This window comes from Lichenostomus cassidix, chromosome 5 (assembly GCF_008360975.1).
Source record: "Lichenostomus cassidix isolate B80296 chromosome 5, HeHo_3.0, whole genome shotgun sequence".
In the NCBI taxonomy this organism is placed as follows: Eukaryota; Metazoa; Chordata; class Aves; order Passeriformes; family Meliphagidae; genus Lichenostomus; species Lichenostomus cassidix.
This window is the reverse complement of record NC_139486.1, coordinates 47,834,575-47,855,687: the sequence shown is the minus strand read 5'-3', so window position 1 is coordinate 47,855,687 and position 21,113 is coordinate 47,834,575. Positions and strand designations below refer to the sequence as shown.

At 43.5% G+C, this 21,113-nt stretch overlaps 1 protein-coding gene and 1 long non-coding RNA gene across 5 annotated transcripts in view; one reads left to right on the top strand and one right to left on the bottom strand.

The window, feature by feature from the left end:
- OSBPL5 (oxysterol binding protein like 5) overlaps nt 1-21,113 on the top strand; it is a 174,271-nt gene that overhangs the window by 25,617 nt on the left and 127,541 nt on the right. The window contains exon 1 of one of the 4 annotated variants that reach the window (XM_085062912.1): nt 11,338-11,744. The exons of 2 other annotated variants lie outside the window; for them this stretch is intronic. The gene's annotated coding sequence lies outside the window, so the exon portion shown is untranslated. Of the gene's footprint in view, nt 1-11,337; nt 11,745-12,097; nt 12,373-21,113 lie in introns of those variants that run through there. One more of the 4 variants, XM_085062910.1, reaches the window with a different exon arrangement.
- Nucleotides 9,886-12,780, bottom strand: LOC146436564 (uncharacterized). The gene is made up of 2 exons (XR_014852704.1): nt 12,580-12,780; nt 9,886-11,889 (listed from the first exon to the last, which is right to left on the bottom strand). It is a non-coding gene; the product is annotated as an uncharacterized LOC146436564 (long non-coding RNA).

Sequence of the window (21,113 nt, the reverse complement as noted above, 5' to 3'; positions counted from 1 at the left end):
TTTTCACAGATGCTGTAAGGAACTGTGTTGACACTTTAGTGGTCTGGCACGTGCCGTGGGAGCTAGACTCTTAATTTTTAACTCTGAGAACAATGACCAGCCCTGCCTTGATGGGAGTAATTAGGCATGAGGTACTGTGAGCAGAGTTAATTTGGCTTCTTGCTGACTGCATGTACTTCTCTGATAGTTGCATGGGGAATTTTTTACAGCACAATGGGCTGGATTTGCTCTATTTTCTGAGGATTTATGTGTGTCAGGTGTGTCTCTCTGCACTGGAGAACACGTTGGGTGTTGTGGTGGCTCTGGAAAGCTGGAGATGGAAGATGGCTAAATTCAGACCTAGCTGATGACACATTTTATATGTATGCCCCTTTGCAGAGGTGATTTCCAGCTTTGCTTCTTACATCACTGGATGCTCAAAGAGCAGGCAGTAATTATTTTCTGAACCTCTCAGAGAAGGCTTCTTACAGAATTCCTCTAAACCCACAGAATATAGTTCATCCACAGCAGTCAATACCACCTACTTCTGTCATTTTAAAACCTCTTTTTCATCAACAGACAGTGAGTTTGTCAAGGCATAATTTCTGTGCAGTGCAGTGAATTCAGCAGATTACCTGTCCCTGTATCCTTTATCATTCTTTTCTTTTGTCATACTTTGAGACATACTGTTCTCAGCATCTTGAGCTCTCAAAGTCCCTGAAGAAAGCCATTATAGGTCATTAAAAACATCCCAACAACCCTTGGCCATCCATCAGATCAGAACTGTAGCTCTGAAAGGACTCTTCAAGCATCACATTTCCATATCCTAAAAACGATGTATCTCTCAGAGAGAAACCTGTTGACAAGAGTGTTATTTCTCTAGCATTTAAAAGCTGAGCCCACCTCTAACCTTTTCATAAAAACGACTTCATTTGATGCCCTCCCTCTGACTTCCTTGCAGTTTAACTGTAGGTAGGCTTGAACATATTCATTTTATGCACAGCAGCAGCAAAGCTCTGCATTCTGGGAAATGTTGCTGCAGCCCTCTGGTCTCTTGATTTCCTTGTGTGCTTTGTTAAGAAGTGAAACAGTTAATGTTTACTGGTGTTCCAGTCACAATACTTGTCAGCTGAGTTGGCATCTTTTCAAGCGAAGGCAAATCTCATGCAGCAGAGATCAGTTCAGTTTTTCTTCAAACTTGGCTTATCAACATGGGATCATTATAACAGAAAGGGAAAGAGAGAGACTTTGAACCTCTTTAATTAAACCAGCAGTAGCTCCCAGGAGGACACTTTGTGTCTAAAATCAAGGCCTGTCTTTTTTACCATATATTACTGCATATTCTTTAAGTTATTCTGACAAGATCTGGACTTCACCTAAAATCAGAACGTCCACCTTGGTCTAACATGAACCAGTTATTGGTCATTAGACCAGTATAACCAGGAAATATCAACTGCACAGACAAGCTCACATATATCTATTTATATTCACTTTGTGTTTAGAAAGATCCTTTCCCATTCTATTGTAACAGAAAAGAATTTACTTTTATAAGTGAGCTGAGAGTCTGCCAAGGAACTGCCAGACATCAAATCCTTTGTGTTTTCCATAGCTGATGCCATTTACCTGTGCTTTGAGTAAGAACTGAGAGTCTGCCACCTCTCCCCATAGTGCTCTCCTACATTTCCATCCCCTGCTTCCCTCTAACAAGCAAGCTTTTCTTTCTGTTAAAAAAAATGGAGAGGAGAAGGAAAGAGAAATTATTGCCAGTTCTTGGCCTTATAATTTTAGCTTATGTTATTTAGGGTTTATCTTACCAGCCTTCATATAAAAAAAGACATATAAAGACGTTTATTATTTTTTACTGTGCAGGCATAAGTAAGTCTAAACACAAAATACCATCTCTGACTGACTTGTTTCTTCTTAAAAGCTAACTTTTCTTCTTTGCAGGTCTTTTTAGCTTTGAAAATATTTTCTGTTCTGAAAACTGGTGCTTTTAGAAATTCCTTGGGTCTTTTTAAGGGAAAATCTAATGAACCCACAGGATAACAACAGAGAAGAACAAGTTAGTGACTGTGTTTTTCTGTACAAGTGCTAAAGCACAATACTCAACTGAACTAAAATGCTATTATTTATATTAGAATAGGAGTAACTGCAGTTCTAGACATGGTAGGTAAAACATGCACTGACATCAAGAGTATAAAATGTAAGTAAGCAAAGTCTGTAGGAAATATTTCATTCTGCACATAAAGAACTGTGAAGGCATAAAAGGTTTGCAAAGAGAAATTCAGTATCTGAGGTCAGAACCCTGACCTGGTCTGGTGAGGATGTTATTTTCCTTGCCAGACTCTCCTTTCCTTGCTTTGGATTCTATGTTTTGTAGCAGCTCAGAGAACAGACTTCTTGAAACTACTCAGTATTCATCACAGATGACAGCCTTGTAATTTTGTGAAAAGTAACATCTGTTCAGGGAGAAACTGTGTGTACATGTATAAGCAGGTTTCCAAGACGTGTATTTCAGAGAAGAAGAGGAAACAATTTTGCTCAAATATCCCTAAAAATTACCAGCCTATTCAACATAATCCAGTGACCCAACCTCAGAGCAATCTTCCCAGGGAAAGAAAAAGAATACATGATGATGTCCAGACCCCAAGCTGACATCTGTGATATTGCTCCTTTACAGATCTACTCCATTATGGCTTTGCAGCCTGATAAAAAGAATTTCCTGTCAGTGGCAAGAGCAATTTTTCAAAACCAATCTATGTGCTGGACTTCTTTCTGGCTTTAACCAGCAGAGTCTTGCATCACTGTCACTGCTGATAGAGGTTTCCTATCAGCTTTCTGACTGGGTCCAGAACTGCCGAGTTTCACTGGACAGACTGTGAGGAGCGGCAAGTTTTGCTGCAGAAGCACAAGCTGGCTGAGATGCTTGGCACAGCTCTGATGAAAATAGGATGAATTTGGAGGTTTTAATACGACCTCACACCGAGGGTATCATTCATTTGGATTCTTCTCTGCTTAAAAAACTTTTCCCAAGGGTTACTTAAGGTACATTTGAAAAGCACTATAAAATTAGCTCACCATATTCAAATGCAATTATTTGTTTCACTCTGAGATAAACTAAAGAGAATATTTTATTCTACTCATTATTCTATTTTCTCCTTTGTAGCCACTGGGAAGCAGGACAGGATTAATTGAAAGTCAGATTGTCTCTTGTTCTGGGTAGCAAGAGATCATTGATGGTCTTGAGCTCTGATTTCATTCCTGTATACTTGATGAACATTACTCCTTTAATTGTACAACTATCAATACAAGTGATAACATTTTCAACTAACACATTTCATATATTTGTGTATTTTGTGCTAATTCTCTAATGTAACCTCAGTTAGCACTGGTTGCTCAAGCCTATGGTATGTTTTTCATTTGTTGCCTTTTTAAAAGACATCTGTTCTAAGAAGCTGATCCTACTTTTAATGCCTGTACCTTTACCATGAGAGCTCAAAGTAAAAGATTGCTACATTTAACATAGTTCATCTTCAAAACAGTGGCACAAAACCACTGTGTGACAATATCTGATTGAAGAAAGCAGCCTTTGGCCTCGTGACAAGGCTTGTACCCAATGGAGGCCTGGGCGGAATATGGGGCTATGGTATTCCAGCTGTGGGATCTGCTTCCAGCAATGTCCCACATGGGTTAGCTGCTCCCCACAGCTGTTATTCCCTGGTTGTGAACAGGGACAAATATCCTGACCCTGACAGCCGGGTAGTCATTGAGGGAGCACAACACAGAAGGGCTAAGCAACATGTTCCAAGGCTTGTGCAAACCTAAGGAGCTATTACCAGTCAGTAGATAAGGTGACATGTAATCCTAAAATATGTCTCTGCATTCAGAGGTATTTTTTTCCACCAGTATCTTTTGTTTTTCAATCAGCAGCCTCTTTGTATCTCAGATGTCACTCTCTTTCAGACAGATCAGCAATGTGGTTTTGAGGCAAACACCCAGATTGTTTTTATTTTCTGCTCTTTGATTCATAGCCAGAGCAGTCTCTGAGTACATGCACCTGGAATCCCTTTGAGTGAATCAGCATGGGAAGATGTACTCTAGGAGCATCCTAATTTGCTGTAGTTGTTGATGGATGCTGACTTGATGGGACCAGACTAAAGCTAGTCCAAAGCCATTTTTTCTGAAATGCAAGTAAGTGTGCATGTTGCATCCTCACTACCAATTTCTTTGCCCTACAGATATTCTCCTGCTTGCTAATGTAGCAACAGCAGGAGAAAGTCACACACCACAGCAAGCCTGGTTCCACTGTATGAAGGGATCACTGACAGGTGAATAATAAAATTCATCAAGGCTGAAAACAGCTAGGACATATATAATTTTTTCTGCAAAATGGTGGAGCAAATATTTACCGTTCTCTGTGGCTACCATCAGGTCACCCATGTGGATATCATAGTTCCCAAGGTATTATCCCACTGTTTCAGGACTCCAGCAGTAGCTAAATCAAGCCATCCTCTGTAAGAGTGCCTCTGTGTTTGGACTTCAACAGCAAAGACCTAATCAGTGACTCTGGGGTCAAACCAGGTCCTTTGTGGCATAAAAGGGATGGACAATTTGCTCTGGAACATACCTTTGTGTGCAGTCCTTTTGGGCTGTTAAGTCAGATATGGTTTTTGATAAAGCTAGATCTGTTGTGGGGGAACAAATTTTTCATCCGGCTTCAGTATTTTGTGTTTTATTTCTACAATTGTAACTTGTGACTGTAACACCAGACAGGTCCCCCTGTTTGAAGCAAAAAGAAGATAAAAATACTGGCATCCCTCTGTGCAGACAAGCCAGATGCCCTTCAGAAGTAGCAAAAAATATTATTGTACTTTCTCTTCCTGATCTCTTTTAAGCCCCTGTGGGAGTTCACCGGAGGCATCAGCAGTAACAAAGAATCCTGAAAATGAATTGTAACAGCCAAGGAGACTTTTTTTTGCTTGATCACAAATTGAGCCAGAAGATGAATTTTGGAGGGAAGAGCAAGAAAGAAGCTGTGAGAAGTTCCATAATTTATTAAAGATGAGCTGGCTGCAAGAGTGAGTCAAGAGTCAGGCGAAATAAAAAGGGTCAAGAATGAGAACAAACACATCCTGGGAAGCAGCTGCAAGCTTGGGAATATGGCACAGTGTTGTTACAAAGCTACTAATAGAGCCAATTTGTGACTTTCTGGCCTGACCTCCAGATCAATAGTATACATCGAGTGTCAGGAACTAGATTCAATCATCTGTAAGTCAAAATGCCCCTCTCTGGAGAGAATGAAGTAGTAAACAAATAGGAATTAAGCTGTAATTTCTGTCGAGATCCAGATCTATCTATGGACAGAGTATTTATCAGTCAGTACATAAATAATATGTTTGGAGAGATTAGTACTGGGCTATAGGAAAATCTTTTATAGAGGTACATGTGTTGAATTGGGTTGGCATGGCCAAGCTTTCAGCAGCATAGGGGCTACAGAGGTGGCTTCTAGGAGAAACTGCTGGAAGCTTCCTCCATGTCCAGCAGAGCCAATCCCTGGCAATACAGAGACAGATGTGCTGCTGGCCAAGGCTGGGCCAATTAGAAATGGTGGTAGCACCTCTGTGATAACATTTAAGAAAAAGGAAAAAAAAAAAGTGATTGCACAGTTGTAATTGTGGCCAGAGAAGAGTGGGGTGAGAACATGTGAGAGGAACAGCTCTGCAGACATCAAGATCAGTGAAGAAGGAGGGGGAGGAGGTGCTCAAGATGCAGGAGCTGAGATTCCTCTGCAGCCTGTGGTGCAGACCATGATGAAGCAGCTATGCCCCTGCAGCCCATGGAGATCCATGGGGATGCAGAGATTCACCTGCACACCAGAGCAGGTGGATGCCTGAGAGGAGGCTGTGACCCTGGGGAAGGCTTGTGGATAGAGCAGCCCACACTGGAGCAGCCTGTCTGTGAAGGACCCCATGGAAGAGTGATCCATGCTGCAGCAGTTTTGGGAGGGCTGTTGTCCATGGGATGGACTTAGTTGCAGACATGCTAGAACTTAATTTTACATACATATTTATATGGTCAGATTGGATGGGACTCTGATCAACCTGATGTAGTTGAGGATGTCCCTGCTCATTGCAGGGGGGTTGGACTGGCTGACCTTTAAATGTCTCTCCCAACCCAAACTATGATCTTACTTATGGATATGTTTATGTATACACGAAAGTTTTTGTTTTATCCTTTGAGACTTTGTAACAGCTAGCTTGCTTGTAATTAGCTTGAAATATGACCAACAACAAGGGGTATTGGAATGTTTTTGAATACCAAATTGGTTTTGTGTCATGTCTTATCAAGGGCTTTGAAATCTAGCCCAGATTTTGCTGGACAATTTGTCAGATCCTGGATAACTCGGCTGTTTTCCAGACTGCTGCTAGCTGCAGAAAGAGCCTTGCTCACCAGATCATCTCAGCATGTTAGGCTATTCTCTGAGATGATACTTGCAGTTTGTTTCTGGACAGGCCTGTGGGAGCAAATCAACGGCAGCCAAAATCTTTGATCTAGTTTTCACACCAAAGCCATAATGGCAGCATTCAGATTAATTTGCTGGCTTAGACATTTGGAGGCAAATCAAATAGGTCCATGGTGCTTGATATGATCAGGCTTCAGCTGAACACTAAGAAATTAGGAACTTGGGTAGTCACAATTAAACATCATTTGACTCTAGCTGTAGTAAGACTCAAATAGTTCTCAACACAGATCCTAATTTAGGATTCCTGAAGGAGTCCTCTTGAGACAGAAGTTTACATTGGTGAGGATGCAGGGTAGGGAAGGTAAGGTCTGCCCTAGAAGCCTTGTTTAATATAGAATACCTAAGATCACAAATGTTTTGTCTGGAATGAGGTCTGGGGTGAAGTAATTAAAATGGCATCGTATTTGGACTCTGGAAAAGCACCCTTGAGGTTAAGGTTATAGAAAGCAGGTCACCATCCAAGCATCTGATGGGTCAGATAGAGAAAATAAACATGGTGTGATCTTTTATCTTGTTACTGGCAGGTCTTTAAAGCTGCCTCCAAAGCCTCTGCTACAAGCTCCTGCTGGAGACTTTTTTCTGAAAGTTCAAAATCTCATTTGCAGGACCATCAGAGCTGTGAGGGGCTCATGAGGCCTTTGAAGACTTAGCCACTGGGGGAAATTGCTAGCCAGATAATTTTGCTGTAACCCAAGCCCAAATGTGGACGTGTGAATGCTTTCTGACTACAGTGTGTGGGTCAAGAAAGACTTTCAGGTTATTTAGTTATTTCATCTTCTGCAGTGCTGTTCCAGTCAGGGATTGTGGCACTAACATGGCCAATATCTATCATTCACAGAAAAGTCTCCTAAGATGAACTCAAGGCAATCCATAGGGTCTGTTGCAGACACGAAACAACACTGCAGAAAAGGAGATGGAATACAGGGCAGCAGGAACTAAACAAGATCTCAAAATCATGTTACCTGCCCACCTTACCACCAGGCTGACAAGAAGGATGGGAGCTGGCGTCTGATACTGTGCACTGAATATATTAGCCAGGAGAAAAGTTCTTGCTAGCAAAACACTCAGGAAAAATTACCTCTGCTAACAGAGACAGAAAAAAACCCCAGCCAGAAACATCATCTCAGCAGGGAACACAGTAACAGACAGGAGCTACCACAGTAAACAGAAGCACAGTCTGCAGTATCAAAACACTGTGGCATCCTTCTCCTTTTGATGCTTGCCCACTGCGAAGTCTTCACGCTGCTGCTTTTGTGCTCTGCAATGTGACATGAAGCTCTTTACAAAGCAGATACTCCCTGTACCTCTTACTAGGTCCCAAATTTAAGCAATAATCAGTCAGTAGAAATCTACCTTTTGCCACAAGAGGACTCCAGTCTCCATTGGCTCCCGGGGAGATGTTTGTGTTTTTTCTAACTTCTCCGGAGACCTATTCCAGCAAACTAGCAATTAGGATCCTGGTTTAGCAGCAGTTCTGTTTTTCAAAATGTAAAATGAACAAATATGTTTTTTTCAGAGTTCTAAACAGACAGACTACTATTTGTTAACAAGAAAGTCCTGCTCTATCCAGCTATGGCATTGAATGTTTTTGCTAAGGAACATTGCACTGGAAAACACTTGCGGGTAAAAGCGATCTTTTTCTTACCATTAATTGTATACAGCTGCGTTGAAGTTTATGGCTAACGATAAAGACCCGTGTTTAATAACATTTTTTAAAAGTAATTTGTTTTAAAGCTTTCTGCTTCTTGTCTCACTATGTGCCATGAGCTTGAGGGCAAGTATCTTACTATGCTAACAACCATTCATGTGATGTCTGATTAATGTGGTTACAACTCTAGAGCTATTGTAGTAATTATAATGATAGGAATATGATCCTCTCAATTTTCATCTTAATAGAGGCCAATAAATGTATCTTATGGCTTTTATGGTAATGGGAGCTTGTAGAACTATTGCAGGTATGTTGAAAGGTATAGGAAAGCATAAAATGCAAGTTTGCTGGACTCTGCAAAATGAGTGTACGTTTACAGTTCACATAGGTGGGGTCTGATCTCTCTTGGGGGAAAGAGGAGCTCTCTCAGCATTTGTGAAAAGTGGAGGATTTGAAAAGGAAGATGCAGGGGAAAGCACTGCAACCATTTCCTAGGCATGCTGCTGACCTAAAAGAACTGAGTGATCTGTCTGTTGCTGCAGCTCACTCCCCTGTCTGCCTTTGCCACAAATTTTAGACAACACTGATATTGTGTTGTTGCACATCTAGAAGGGTTGTCATAAAAAGACACAAGATACTTCTTTTCAGTGTTCTGACTACTAAAGTCTTTGATTTGCATTATTGGATTGTAAAGACTGGAGTAACAACAGCTGAAACACTTTGACTTCACTCTCCCAGCCCTAGAATTAAAGCTTATTGTGCTTTGCTGCTTTTGCTACTCTTGTTTATGATAGAGTTCATACCAGTTTATGAGCCCTTTTAGGACAGAGTTATGTTGCTGTGGTGGGCAAGTTAAGTATTGCAAACGCTGGCAAATGCCCAAAGGAAATATCACAGCTGCCGACCCCCTAAAAGGAATGCTGATTCCTTGCAAAGAAGAGCTGAAGCCAGAAGGGTCCTCAGCCCTAACTGCAAGGTACATCCATCAGAGAGCTTTTGTCAAAGGGATATGTCATATCTGGAGGACACTGATGAATTAGCTTTAAGCTAGGGAGCTCAGGTGGCGTTAGGACACAGCAAAGCTCACCCCAAGCACAGGGCTGGGTTATGAGCTCTGTACTCCACATCTACCCACTTAGGGTTTTATTCTCAGCTCAGGTGTATTTGCATTAACTGCAGACAGCACACAACCAGCAGATGTGTCTTCTGAATGGCTGTTAACACAATAGACACTAGGGGGCTGTGCAAAATGGTCTTTAAAAATATTAGTGTTTGCACTGTTTACTCCCCACGTTTCTGTGGGGGACTTATAAGGGGGAGAACAGGTCCAGGTCCCATCTTTGACAGACAGACAGGGAAGTGATAGATTGCTCTAACCCAGAGTCAGAGGACTCATCTGGTGCAAGGTCTGAACACACAGCAAATTCAACTACAGAGCTTCCTGGACCATAAGAAATGCCATGGCTGCATGGTGCAAAGCATCAATCTGAGGTAATTTTTCTCTGATGGTCCAGTTTACTGACAAAATATTGACAATTTAACTGACAAGCATTTTGATCTGTGTATCCGCATCACTAATGCCACATGCATTGTCCTAGAACACATAGGAAAACATAATGTATTATTCTTTATCAGGGTCTCCAACCATTTTGAGAGAAATATTTTTGGATGCTCAGTTTTTTATCAAATGAATGGTGTGTGGCAATGTGGCAGTGAACAGATGAAATACTAGTAATCATGGAATGATTGCCTGATATGAAAATAATTTAGTGGGAAACTTTAACCAAAATATTTTACAAGTGTTTTGGGAAGTGAACTCTGAGTCCCACTGAGATTTGTGTAGGGATGCTGGAAGCTGTAGATCTCAGCACCAAAGTAGCTGAGAAGCCATGGTGGGACAAAGCCAATGTGGATGCAGACAGCCAGACTAATGTCAAGTCCATGGTTTAGTCAAGAAGCCATTTGTACCAGACAAGGTGCTGGCAAACTACCTGGCATTTGGGTGTTCCAACTCTAAAAGCAGAAGGGTAAAGGGAGTGGAGGACACAGAAAAGAGCCCAGTGTGGCCTGGAACAGACACAAGGCAGAGGGAATACTAAGAAGGCAGTATGAGGCAGGGTTAGTTGCTTCAGTCTCTAAGACAGTGGCTCAACCTGGCAGTGCCCTGAGCCAGGGTGATGAGAGGCCTTGGCATCTCCATGCAGTGCCCTGCCCCATTGCAGAGTACGTGCTTGCCCTCAGGGTAAAATTTTGGTGAGGATTAAGTCAAAATCCCAACCAACTTGAAGACAACTGGAATCATGACAACTTTCCACTCCTTGCAGATGATGGCAGAAATCACAACAAATACAAGTGAACTTAAAATCACCTGCCTTCTGAAAGTGATTCAGGGGCTTATTCAATGGGTAGAGAAAGGCTGTGGTGGCTCTTGAATAGCAGAGACGCCTTAGGCTGTGTCAGCTGTTCATAGTTTAGTTTATGATCTGTTTACAGTTCTCCTTGGTACTAAAACTTTTAGGAAAGAGCAAAAATGGATGGTGACTTCTCCCTCCAGTACCATGCTCTACTCCTAGCTAGGTATAGTACATTCTGCTCTATGTGCAACCGAGCTCACTAGGAGAAAATCAGCTACCTCTGCTGGCATTAGGTACATGGACACCAGTGATGCAGGGTGAAGCCTTGTAGTCCATGCATGGGCTGGAGCTGGCTGGAGGCAGTAAATGAGAGCAATTGTGCCCTGGTCCAAGCTGAGCTTGCAGCTTTGGATGAATTCGGGAGTTTTCATTATCTGGGAGACCTTTTCAAGTAATGAGTTGCTGCTTTTTAGTGCTGGAAGCTGGCTTCCTGGATAGTCTGAGGAACATCAGAGCTGGTGGCCTTTGTCTTGGTTCAGAGGCTGCACACACTAAAGAGAAAAAGGATCTGGCTTTTTCTGTGAAGGGTGGGGTAGAGGAGCACATCAGGCACATGATTTAATGCTTCTGGTTTCAGAAGCATGAGTCTGAGCTTCATGCTGTATTTTTTACAAAGCTTCAGCTGTACATGGGTGATTCAGACTTCAGTGATGCAAGTCAGACTCATGTGGGTCACATTATCCCCTCATGTAATTTTGGTTTCAGAAAGTTTGGGGGCCTTTTAACTCTGCTGCCCCTTTTCCCATGGAGATTAAGGAGGTGTGAAGTCCTGCTTGGCTTCCTGTTCTTGGTCCAGCTCTGAACCGTGGGACCCGCAGAGTGGAGGAGAGAGGAAGCAGCAGCTAAATGCGTGTGGCCGGGTCGTTTTCTGCCGCGATGCTTTACCAGATACTGTGCTGCCTGTAAAGTCATGCCTCCCCCGAAGGGCAGGCAGGCTGCGGCCAGGGATGCGATGATTGGACTGTCCTCCTCGTCTGGAGGAGCTTAGGGGTCCGTGCCTGCCATGGGATTGATTTTTCGCTCTGGATGCACAGGCGAAGCTGGGAGCGTGCCCAGCTGCGTGTCAGGGCTGCATATTGCATGGGCGCCTTTGAGCCACGGCGCCCGCGGAGGCGTGTGGCTGGATGCTGAGACAAAGTGCTTCTGCAGCTGCAGGGCTTCAGCGTGGTGATTCCTCCAGGTTGGCTTTTCTCCATTATCTTGCGCGTGGCGTCGGTGAACCCCAGGGATGGCTTGCTGCTTGCTGGCCGGGGGGTCCACCTGATTCTTGTTTTAGGGGGTTGGTGGTTTTGCTTTATTTACTCTGCCTTGGCTTCAGGCTCTCCCTGTGCCGAGGAGAAGAAAGAAACAAACTGCGGGGAGTGTGGGGGGAATAACAATCCGAAGGGAGCCGAGCTCCAGCCGGGAAGGGCCGGGGCGCTCCCGCGGGGAGCCGAGCACAGCGCCCGCTCCGCGCGCCGCAGATCCCGCCCGGATTTTGCACGTTTCCTTTCCTTTTTTCCTCCCCCCGCGCTCCGTTTTTATTTTTCCTCCCTCTATTTTTTTCCTCCATTCCCCCCTCTCTTCCCTCCCTCTCTCCCTAGCGTGGTTGGATCAGTCTTTTGGTATTTCCTGCCGCCGCCTCCCCCGAGCAGCTGTCCGGCCGCGGCCCGGCGCTCCGCGCTTTCCGTGCCGCCGGGGGAGCGGCTCGGCGGGGCCCACGCGTGTCCCCGCGCTCCGACCCACGCGTGTCCCGGCGATGCGGCGGCGGCGGCGGGGCGCGGCGTGCTGAGGGCGGCACCGCGCGGGGGCTCGGCCGCCCCGGCCAGGTAAGACGCACCGGGCTTCCCCCCGAACCCCGAAAGCCACGTCCTCTCTCGAACCCCCAAAAGCCATCCTCTCCAAAATACCCCATAAAAGCAAATACCTCCCCCCTCCCAATTATCCAAATAAATCCATTCCCCCGCCCCCCATGCCGGCAGTTCTCCTTGTATCCCGCGCTGCCAGGCTGCCTATTTTTAAGTATAACGTGGTACTCCAGAGTCGTCTTGCGAACGGCGTGATTTCAGTGAATGTCTGAGTGCCGGCCGCTCTGGGAGGGTAACCCTTCCGCCTCTGCCCGTGCTTTGTGCCCAGGTTGTGTCGACGTTTCTATGTGCGCCTTTTGGGGTTTGGAGATGGGAGCTGTGGGGTGACCCCCCGACGTCTCGGCATGGCAGGGCTGGGGGGCAAGCACGCGGCCGGTGTGGCGTGTGGGATGGCATGCTGTCAAGAAGACCTGATTTCTTTAGACATGTGGGCATATCTGGTAGGTGGAACGCATTTTTAATGTACCTCTTCCAGCATGGTGAGGAACTAGTAAGGAGACTGCACTGTTATTAATCGGCTACATTTAAACTGACGATAAGTAATTACTTTTCTCATCGTCACTTATACTGATACCATAGTGGAGACCATAAGCATCACTATCTAAAAACCAGACAGAGCTGAGTTTGGAAATGCTTTTAGCTTGCACTAAGTAAGGGAAGGCAGCTTTCCTGGAGAAATAAACATATAAGCACACGCAACTGTCTGCTGGACCAGAAACCATGTTTTTCAAGTGCTATGCAAACCTAAAGTGTTGTAGTGTGAAACAATTGTTTAACATAAGTGAGGGAGAAAGTTCTTTAAGCTGTGTAGTCCTCACTTCATCCAGCTGCAGCAGTATCTTTGTTGTCAAAATATTCCTTCCCCCTCTCTGCACTGATGTATGAGATAACGACAGCATTCAGCAATGTCTGTACAGCAGAGAACAGCCTACATTGGATTTGTCCCCAGCTGCCACCTTTCCTCCTTGGCAGCAAGTTTCCAAAGAGGTGTGAGTGGGGAGGGAGAGACAGAAGCCTCAAGTCAGGCTTTGTGTGTGGTAAGTTCTCTTGCACCTCCTAGTGGGATGGTAGGTGACCCTGAGAGTATCCCCACCCCAGCCGGGTGAGAGGGGGACAGCCGATCTGGGCTGAAAGGGTGTAGGGGCAGCAAGGAGTCAGATTCTGCTCCAGTTGTTACTTTGTGGCACTACTGATGGAGGTAAAGACGGCAGTTCTCTGATTCAGGCCAGAAAATGCAGACTATAGTCGTGCCCTCTGCCTATTTTGGTTTGAAGTGGTCAATGTGAACCTAAGGAATGATTTAATCATGGTGATGCATGAATGTAACTGAAAGGCGGATTTACTGCTCTAATCTTTTCACGGTGCTTAATTTAATTCTCATGTGCTTTATTGCAACACTGATTCATCAGGTGAGTGGGAGGGAGGCTTGTACAGTACAGGTAGTTCAGTTTTCCTTGCTGGGTTAGAAATTTAGCAAGGTGCTTTCTTGGCTACAGAAGAAGAATGGCTGTGTCAGATTCAGTGCTGTGGTTTAGAATCAAGGATATCTCTAGGGAAAGGCCATTCCTATAATCTGTAATGTGCAGTGTTTGAAATCAGTGTGCCATATTCAGAGCAAAACTGAGACTTGGCTAACTCTTATTATGTTCATAGGTCATAAAAATTTTAGTTAAGCTAATCTGAATTGGGTTAGACTCACTTCATGTCCAAGGGAGCTGTTATCTGCTGGAGGCAATTGTGAGATTGTCAGCATTGCCCGTGCTGAAGGTCTTTTAGCATGGGATCTGGGGCTGAAGAGGTAAGAATGAAACTGGCCTGAAGTGTGTCAGCAGGGCCATGCTGCTTTCAAGCTGTGGAGCAGAGACCTCTCTCTGCAACTGCACAGATTTGTGCTATTTGATCTCTTGTTTTATTTGGGGGAAAAGCTGCGTTTAGTGTTTTTTTTCCTGACCTCCCTGCCTTCAGAGCATTAATAGCACAGTGTTTTCTCAGCCAGAAATGCTGCTCCTCACGCCTCCACTCTTCAACATGAGATGTCTCTGGCAGCACATTGTAGGTGTTTATGCATGCCTGCTGTGGTTACTAAGGTAAAGGAAACACAAGAAGCAGCTCAGGGAATGGGAACAATCCAAATGCCGAATACTCGTGGGTTTGGACAGGAATGACAGTGACCTGCTCTGCCAGTGTGTCTCAGTGTGGGCCTGGGCTTGCTCACTCCTCATGCAGGCTCCTGACTGTCATTGCTGGTGTTTGTGCTGTGCTTTAGAGCACCAGGCATCTTGAGACTGAGAAAACTCCTCCCAGGTGCTGCTGTGTGAGGAGTGCTCAGCCCTCATTATGGAGCAGTGTGGTTGTGGTGCATTTAATTGTGCAGGGCTGTGTCTAAATCACAGGTTCTGCCTTCATCCCAGCCCCTCCCCACCACTGTGGCTCTTTCTGGTCATGCAATGAAGGAGGAAGGAGACAACCATCCTGAAAAACACCCTTTTGATAAATAGCTGCTCAGCCTTTGTGGAGGACTAAGGAGCAGTGTACAACCTGCCCAGGTTTCCACATTTCTCAGTTATTGGAATACTCTTTCTCTGCTCAAGGCGTGGGAGTGTTGTGCTTACATCAGGCTCTAGGTACTGTATATGCATCTGTGTAATACAATGAGATCAAGGGACTAAAGGGGAATATTCTACAAAACTGGAAGCAGCTAACAGCAGGTTAGTAAGAGTTACCTGTGAATGGTTTCTGCACATCACAGAAGGAGAGTGATGTGAAGGGTGAATTTATTATTTTTTTTTTTTAGGTTAGAATAGTCCAGCTGCTTGTGTGGTGGTGTTTTTTAATTTCTTTCAAGCTGCATAAAAATCATGGGCATATCCCTTGTTCTTTAATCTGAGTTCTCTGTAGTGTTTGTAGAGCTACAGTTGAAATTGTGCCATTTTTTCCTTTACACACCTTTATGATTGAAGGATTTATAGGTGTATAAATCAAACTCTGAATTGAAAAGGCTCAGTTCTCCTCATTGTTTAATACATAGCCAGGTGTATACCTGGGCTTTCCTTTTGCAGTGTGTCACTGAGGTCTGTGCTCTGCGCCAATATCAATAACCTTACCATGCTGGCAGTCTTCTTGATAGTAGTTTGTCTATGTATTTTGTTAAACTCCATGCCAAGCTTCAACTTACTGGGAATTGACTGCAGAGCTGTATGAATTTGAGTGTTTTGGCAACCCAGCTACTGTTTGCATGATCATAGCATCAGTGTAAAATTAACCAGCTAAAGTCTAAAGTGAAATACGTGCATCCTTAATAAACGGGACATGTGCAGCTTTCCTTGTGTGGGGGGGGAACTCAACATGGAGTCTGCCTGCTTCATCATATCTAATCTGTCAGTGAATCAATCAATGTGAAATTGCACCCCCAAGGAATAATGTAATAGCTATTTTGTGTATATTCCCAAACTGGAATGCTACTGCAGTAGAGTCCTCAAGAGTGTGCTGTCTAAATCGATCAGCAGAGGCCGAGATAAAAGCAGACTTGCTGCTTATCTATCAGATGTGGCAGAGAGGCATCGAAGGATGAAAAGTCTGGTTCTGTGTTGAGTGGAAAGCTTAAATGTGAACTTGGTCCTTCTGTGTCCCAGCACTTCAGGCACAAAAGCAGCATCCTGCTAGCTCTCCTTTAGTTTTCTTTCAGCAAAGACATGAGATTGCTCTAAAAGGCACTTTAATTTTCATGCTAATACATCTTGCTCCAGACAACTGTTGTAGTGTCATTGTTCCTTTCCACCTTCAGTGCTGCAGAGACAGCTTGGCTTTTGTTACCTGTGATGCTTGATGCCAGTTAAGAATGCAAAACCTATGCTGGCGTTGCATTGTTGAATTGATTTGCTCTTTTCTCAGATTAAAATGACAGAGAATCCTCTCCTCACTGCAAAAAATTGCCACATCCCAATGAGGAAAGGAAGAGAATTCTGCTGCAATGCATGATAGGGATAACTTTTGTTTATTGTGAGTAATCTTTGCAGAATGAAAAGAATAATTTAAATTGTTGTTGTTGTTGTCATTTGGATATTTTTGCACTTTCTGGTTTTGGTATGACTTCAGCATCAGGAGAGAATCACTTTTATGTAGTAGTAGGAGGTGACCAAGGATTTTATACATTTTATCAAACATTGCACAGTTCATTCAGGGAGCTGCTGCTGGCTCATCTATAAAATCCCTGAAATGTGAATGTGAAATTGCCACTGGAATTAATGCTCTGTCAGGGTGGTTATTCTGGCAAGCTCCTGGCATGGATGCAAATAAATGAGATTTCCATTTTATAAGATGAATCTTTCTGTCTTTTCTTGCTGTGTTGCCTTGAAAAAGAACCTCATGCACAGCTGCAAGCCTGGCAGTTGCTGATGCAGTGAATTATTTTTTTCCTCTTACCTTACTAAGGAGAGTAATCTGGATTTGCAGATCATTTAATGACCTTTTCTTTCATATGTGGGTCAAAGACAGTTTAGGTCTAAGCAATGTTTGTTTTTTTTTTTTAAATTTGTAATCTGTACTTGGACTATGAAGGCTTTCAGTGAGCACTGAATGCACCATACAAATTTCAGCACCAGTGGGCAAGGCAGTAATTTAAATTGCCTTCCATAGAGCTCTGTTATTATCAATCTAGAGCAGGACACAGGTGTATTAAATATGAAATACACAGTCTGTATTTTTCAGTTTCATTTATAGTAGATTTTCTTCCTTCCATTTTAACATGTCATTTGGCCCAATCTCCTTGTCTTGCTCTGTCTTTGTAACCTTTTGCATTGAAGAGGAAATGTAATTTGATAAAAATGTGTATAATCATACATAAGATTTTTTTGTTTTGTTGTAATTCAGGTTCAGTGGATGCAAACAGAGCCAAATTTCTTGGTTGTTGTGGGGTTTTTTTGGGGGGGGGGCAGGGGTTGGGGGTTTTTTGTGTTTTGGTTTGGATGTTTTTTGGGTTTTTTTACCAATGAGCCACCCAGGCTTTGTTGCCTGTAATCAATCTGCTGTTACTGTTTGAATTGCTCTCTGGACTCCAGGTCATGGGAGGCACCTTGGCACACCTGCACTCATTTATTAATAACTGCACTCATTTATTATACACCTATGAATTGCAGTAGACTTGGGGAGCTCCACTTGTGGACAGGGCTGGAGGCTGTGTGAACCAAGCCTAGACTGTCAGGCATCTAACCTAGTTTTTCCCAAGCTGGTGTTCAAGTTCTGGCTTGTGGAATCCCTCAGTGTATGTGCTGTAACCTTTCTTTTCCAAGAGGATGAGGTGTGCTGAGAAGCTGGGAGGATCCCTTAGCCATGAGTATATCTGAGAAGTGTAGTGTAGGGGCTCTCATTTCTAAGTACCCTGAGAAGGTACATGGCCAGGTTGTGTCAATATCAGCTTTCCATGCCTTTTACATCTTCTGCCTGCATGGATTATGTGTTCTTTGGTGTCAAGGTCTCTTACCATAAATTCACACAATATTTAGTGTGGTATTGTCTTGGATTCTGCTGGGCTGTTCTGTAATGTAAATAATCTCATTATGTAAGCAAGATACCAAAGAACTTGTCTAAATGAGCTAAGAGATTGGGTGCAACTGTGCCAGTTTTATTTTCTTTGAACAGGTGTATCTCCATGAGGAAATGAAAGGTAGGTCGGCAGATAGGTAGGTAGGGTCCAACTGAGAAACATTGAGCAACAATGGACTGTGACTCACAAGCAATTTAACTATAATAATCCCCATGGCACTACAGATTCCTTTCCCCAGAAATGCACAATATGCTGTTCTCTGCCATAAAGCTGTTTTCAGATGACATCATTTTGTTAACATAAGACTTGCTGTTATCCACAAGAAGCACAGTTAGTAGAGAGCAGTTCCAGTGCCGGCTGCTAATTATTACTAATGGTCTCCCAATTGTTGAAAAACAATATATGAAAAGATATTTCCTGCTTAATATTTTATTCCTGATGGCTGGTATACTTTGTGTTAAAAATAATGCTTCTAATATCACTCTGAGTATTACCAAGCCATCATTTGAATTATTTAGGAGAACACAGAATGACCATTTACCAAAAGCCTCTTTTGAATACCTGTTGTAGATGTTTTGTCTTTTTATTTTTTTTTTTAGAGTAGCAGTGTGGTAATTTATGGCCTTTATTTTTTGTTTATCATGACCCTCTCAAAGTCTGTGTATTTTCTCACTGACTTCATGGCAGCCAAGTGCTTTTTATCCTGTATGTCTCTTGGAGAAATTAGATTAATGATGCATCACTAGCCAGAGAGAGCTTTTGCTGAAAGCACACAAAGGCAATAATTTACCTTGTGATTTTGTAAAATGCAGATATTTTTTTCTCTCGTATTAAAAAAGGAAACGGTTGAGGGGAAGGAAAGTGGACAGAGAATTGGTGCTCAAGTACTATCTCTACAATGCAACAGGGACATCGTGATACCATTAATGAGATTCTCCCGTTTTCCCTTGGAGATGTGGTATTGAATATAGAAATAGAATTTGAACAATTTTCCACTGAACATCTCACTTTTCTGCTCACTGAATAGCTGCAAACCCTTATTGTTTAATAGCTAGCTTCACTTTTAACTGATAGAGTTTCATAGAGGTAAGATAATAGCTCTGAAAAAGTAAGACTTTTTCTAGACACTATTTAATTTACCGTAATTATATTAAGTGCTAAATTGAAAGAGGCTTTTCTAGTTAAGATGAGGATAATGAATAGTTGTGTGTTATTACCATACTCACAATGAGGAAGGGAAGAAGTGATTTAAGTTTTGCACAAGACAGAAAGAAATGCCCCAATGTGGTCCTTAATAATTTATTTTCCCCTCCCTATTGCTGACTCCCAGCTTTTGCTAGAAGAGTTTTCTGCCCTTTGTTCCTGAGGGATGCAGCAGTTTTTTAAAAGAAACAGCAGGCACTCCAAGTGAAAGTGACTGCAGAAATAGAATGAAGAAGCAGATTGCACCCTCCAGCCAAGCCTGGAGCTACATAAGCAGGGGCACACACAGCAAATGCCACTGCAGCTCTGAAGGCACTGCAATGTAGCACAGCTCCCCAAAGGCTCTGCTCCCTCTGTGCTTTGCCCACACTGCAGAGAAAGCCATGGTTTGCTGCTCTTTTCTGCCTGGAGCAAGTTGCAACATCTCAAGTCCCCGGGCAGGTTGAGTGGGTGCACCCCAGCTCTCCATGCCATCCGCCAGCACCCGCCTCTGCTGCTCTTCCTTTGCCAGAGCTGCAGCAGCCTGTGCTGTTGCTTCCCTCCATTCCCCTTGTTTGAGAGCCTGAGCAAATCACCAGGTGTGCAGAGTTGTGTACCCCATGTAAAAACACACCAGCTCACTGTTCTGGCATATTTGATGCTCCACTTTTAACGTGGAGCTGCTGTACACATAACCTGCCTCTCCATGTGGATAAAAGCGATTTATCTGGGGCAGGATTTCACTGTGTATTTGGAAGTTGAAGCTGTCAAGGGGAAAACCAAAGCACGTTCCCTCGTTTATTCACCTCTGTACCCTGGGGTCCAAGACACCACTTCAGTGCAGTATTTCTTGCACTGGCTTCTTTTGCTGTCCTGCTAGGACTGCTGCCAAGTTGATCCATAGGGACTTGTCCCATAGAAGCATTTATCTCTCGGGAGTTGCACTCAGGCCATGCTCATACCTCTCAAAGTCTATCAAGAGTGCGTGTGGTTGTACTTGACACTCTTGATCGGGGCTGGATGTGAACCTCTGGGGAGAGGCAGTGTGTGAATTATTTAATCTCTTGAGCATTCCAGGGCCTTGTATAAAAAGCATTAAGCAATATGGGGCTGTTTCTTGCTTTAAGAGAAGGTCTATGTCAGCCATGCTTGAACGTTAAGAAAGCTCAGTATTTTGAGCACTAAACTTCATACCATTGTTCCAAATTGATTGGAGTGCAATATAGGGGATTTACACCAATGTAAGCAGTGTTTGCTCCCAGGCAGACCAGAAATATTCTTGATAAGTCTTCTGTTTTCTTCATTTCTCTCTCTCCTTCTCTTCTCCAGTAATTTGGTTCTTCTGGATTGAGACAGGTTGAGGCAATGCAAGTAGGATAATTTTGTGGTTAGGGCATTTGGCTTTGAAATCAGGAGATCAGTGTTAGTTCCTGCTTCCATCACAGTACTCCTGTAGCTGTGGGGAGATTGCTTGCACCTCTGTGCCTCTGTCTGCACCGGAAAAATAACAAAGTAAGTTTTGGGGTTTGGTTTTATTTATTTTCCTGTGTTGGCCTACAGGGCTCTGTTACAAGGGCAGGGAGAGGGTCTGATCTCGTCTTGGGGTTATTTGGCATTGCCTGCCAGCCAAGTTCCGGCAAGAGTATGCATGTTTACTCTCTGGATAAAGCTACTAGGAAGTCTTCAGGTTCATCTTTTTTCTTTCTTTTCTTTCACTACCATTCTTTTCTCATGCTTTTTGCTTTCATTTAGCATCAAAATTAAATGGTGAGTTAAGTAGTGTAGCTTTTAATAAAGTGTAGAAAATGAGCTGAGCTGTACACATAGATGGTGCCCATAGGAAGCCTGGAATTATCCCATAGTATTTTTAATGGGCAGTCCTACTGAGCTGTGAGCTGTTGGCTCAGTGAGGCTGTCTTAGATGAGCTACAGATGAGAATCCCAGTACTGTAAATATCTGTGCCATTTAGCTTTGAGT